This window comes from Crocodylus porosus, unplaced genomic scaffold, assembly GCF_001723895.1.
Source record: "Crocodylus porosus isolate Cpor-Errol unplaced genomic scaffold, CroPor_comp1, whole genome shotgun sequence".
Taxonomy (NCBI): domain Eukaryota; kingdom Metazoa; phylum Chordata; order Crocodylia; family Crocodylidae; genus Crocodylus; species Crocodylus porosus.
Genome location: NW_017728932.1, coordinates 1,577,382 through 1,581,181, shown reverse-complemented (window position 1 = coordinate 1,581,181; position 3,800 = coordinate 1,577,382).

The following is a 3,800-nucleotide window of genomic DNA, read 5'->3' as shown; positions in this document are numbered from 1 at the left end:
GCGTGGGGAGGCTCGTGGTGTTTCTCCACGTGGCCCTCGGCGCCGGGGCCTCCGCTCTTGTAGCAACTTCTCCGCACCTCCCATCTCGTGGGCTCACTCTCTGGTTTCAGAGTATTTATCATCATCTCTTCTCTTTCTTTGTCTGCCCCTTTTAATGGAGAGAGAGTTGCTGTCTGCGCGGCTGCATTTCGAGAGGCGGCTCTGATCAAAGCTGCTTCGCCCAGTGACATCGTGGTGGATTAGATTGTGGGATCAAGACATAACAATGGGAACAACCTGTTACAGGGATAACTAGCAAGGCTGAGGAAGGTGACTGAAGAGGGGCATTTTAGGATCTGAGACTTCCAGCAGGGAAACCACACATTCTTGTAAAGAAAACAGTGTTTATGCATCGGTGCCTCAAAGAAGATTCATTGATGCAGGTTAATCCTGAATTCATGTTCTGTTTTCTGTGGTGCTATTGGTTCTTGAACCCTCAGACATCAAACAAGCCTAAGAAGTCTGAACAAGAATCAGATAGGCTTTGAAACCAGTGTCTGATGAACACTAATCATCCCAGTTGTGGCTGTGAGTGATAAAGGCAGGATTGCAGAAGTGGCACAAAGGAAGAGAATCACCTGCAGTATTAAAGAACCTTTCTGTTCTCGGTCTTAAAGATGAGCACTGAAGAAAGAGATTTATTTCTCCAAAAAGACTTGAAAAGCCTTACCGGCTCAGTTCTCTCCCCTGCCAAATTCAGGGTCAGGCTCGATCACATATTTTTCAAGAACAATTCTGCGTTGGTGGAGACAGCCGAGTTAAAACAACCTCGCTTCTTCCCACTTCTGAGACATTGGCAATTTTTATTCTGAGTCTTTTGTTGAAAGCTTTTTATTGTACAGAACAGGAGGATTGAACTTTTTTTTTTTTTAGCTCTAATTCTCTTTGGTGCTTTAGCATTGCTTTGCATTCTCTGTTCTTCCCTTGGATGCAGTAAGGGTCAGGATTTGAGCTCAGTGATGGGCCAGCCATGAGGGGTGGAGATTGTCAGTATTTTATGGATTCATCAGACTAGCAAAGAAGTTTCCAAAACAATTAGAGAAGTTTGCAAAGCTGCTGGAGCTCTGAACTTTGGGTCAGTCCTCTTGGAAGAAACATGAATGTGAAACCAGGACCTTGTTTCTCAGCAAAATACCCTCTTGAGGCAGCATTACATTGGCCCTGTGCTTTATCTGCTGGGCCACGTTCCCTGTATCTCTCAGGTCTGGGGATATGTTCACAGAGCTGAATCATCTCTCAGATGCCTGGCTGGTGTGTCTTGCTTATGTTTCCAGGATTAAACCAACTGTCAGATTTGGGGGCAGGAAGGAGTTTTCCTTCGGTCAGATTGCAAGGATACTTGTAAGATGTTTTGCCTTCCTGTATGGCAGTAATTCTCAACCAGTGTGCCACAGCACCCTGGGGTGCCTTGAGAGCCTTTCAGGAGTGGTTGCAGGCTGTCACGTGATATTAGCAGTTAGGTGTTCAAAATGATTCACAAGAGAAACACAGACACTTGAAATAAGAATGAATCTGTTGCGTTAAAAACACTGAATTGTGGGCTTTCTGAATCCTCTGCAAGAGAATTGCTCTATTGTTTGCTGACTACAGAAAAATGAGTGAAAACTAAGAGCCAGCATTAAAAAGGTTGAGAATTGCTGTGGACCATGGGGTATGGTCCAGTCCCTAAGATCATATTGTTGCCCCTAGGATTCCTTTTACCAGAGACCCCCAAGGATTGACCCAGCCCCTCATCTAAATTGGTATCAAGTGAATTTAAACAGCAATCCCTAGGATTTATTACAGGTTTCCTCCCCATAATATAACCTGGCAAGCGGTTCCTTTAGACGTTACAGTACCGACCTTTGGTGGTACCAGGGTACATGGGATGTTAGTTCTGAATTCCTCATTGTTCAAACAAGAAGTCCAAGGTTGCTCCTGTCTCCCTAAGGTGGCAACGCAAAACACACGTGTTGCTTTCTTTGTCTCTCGCTTGTCTCATCCCAAATTCTCCAATCCCCTGGCTCTGTGCCAAGCAGACTTTATATGGCACACCAATCCCCTGGCACTGTGCCAGCCACATTCCCTATACGGAAACTGCTGTCCTTTGCTCGTCTAGTGCCCAGTCGCACCGTTCACATCTCCCAGTGCCACAGAAGGCGCTCTGTTCAATTTTGTCGCTTAGTTCCAGGAAGGCCTGAACTATGGCTAAAAAGCCTCAGCATAATTCAGTTTGCCTGCTACTTTAATGAGCTATTTTACTTCACAGATTCCCTTAGGCATCAGTGGCGCCCTTGGGTCCCTCTTGCTCTTTTCCTCTCTTGGATGTTAGGTGCTTTGTGGCTCGGCTTGTGTGTGAAGCGCTGGAGCAGGTATTCCTGTGGAGTCAGATGTCTGTGCTCCTCGGGCCTGAACTGGATCACTCAGGATGGGTCTAGTCCTGTGTTCTTATTTCAGAATAATCAGGAAACGTATGTATCAGCCATCCCCAGAGCACGTGTGGTGGTGCTGGATGTAAATTCCTTCCACGGAGCATATTGTGCTGGCTCCTTGCCTTTCTGGAATGAAGACAGGGCTACCTTTGTTCTCAGAGAAGCACTGGACATACTTGCATCCTAGGCACCATTAAGATAGTACTTGGGGTCTGGCAGCTGACAAGATCCCCTGGTCAGGCTGTTTGAAACCCATACAAAGTACAGGCAAAAGCAGCACTTACCTGCTCCTAGGTCTCAGTGTTCTGGATACGTAATCGTTTCTGTAATAGGTGATTCACAATCAGGTGGGACCAAAAGGTTGTGATCTTCAGTAGGGCTCTCTGCAGTCTTTCTTGGTGTTGATCAGCAGTATCTCTGAGCAGGATTTCTCCTGTGCTCATTTACACCAGTATCAACCAAAATTGTCTCCGCTAAACTTGATTATACCTTGATGGTAGAGTTCTGCATGGGCCAGTGCAGTCCACTTTCCTCAGTTATCCTGCCAAACAGATGGCTGTGTTTATGCTTGGCCACCCTGCAAGACACATTTGCTTGTCTCGGCCTTTTATCAGTAGGTTCGGCATGGTCCTCCCTAACAGCTAAATTTCCCCCACCTAAATTCAGGGCTGCAGAGTAGATATGGAGAATATACACTTTACATATGCTCTTAATAAATATTATAATACTCTTTATATATTATAATATGAGGGCTGGGAGGACAGGGAAGATGGTGCTGTTCTCAAATCTAACCCTCACAATGTTCAGGGAGATACTCTCATGATCATAGACCAGCAGATCTCAGTCATGAAGCTTGTCTTAATATTCCCCAAATCTTTTCAGAACTTGCAGAACACTGAATACAAATTCTTGACTGAATTCTTACCTGTTTTGATTGGTCCATTGATAGGTTACAGCTCACAAGACCTCATCCATAGCAAAAGCCTCCCGCTGGACCTTGCCCACCTATCAATCAGTGACTCTGGGGTTATCTTGTTTTCATGCCTGATATCTCGTGCTAGTTTTATTTTAGCGCTTTCATTTATTTTATCATCAATTAGGACTGTGCAAAGCTTCGGGTGGTGATTCGATTTGGAGGAGATTCGGCCCAATTCAGTGGCCGAATCTCCAAATCTGAATTGAATCAAGGGACCAATTTAAAGGTCTGAATTGATTGAAAGCTCTCTGAATCTTCAGAAAAGATTTGGAGAGCTTTGATGATTTGGGCAGTCCCCAGTGGCTGCAACAGGGAGCTTCAGCTGACTCCAAGCTGGTAAGTACTAGGGGCTGGGGAAGGGGACCTGGGGGGAC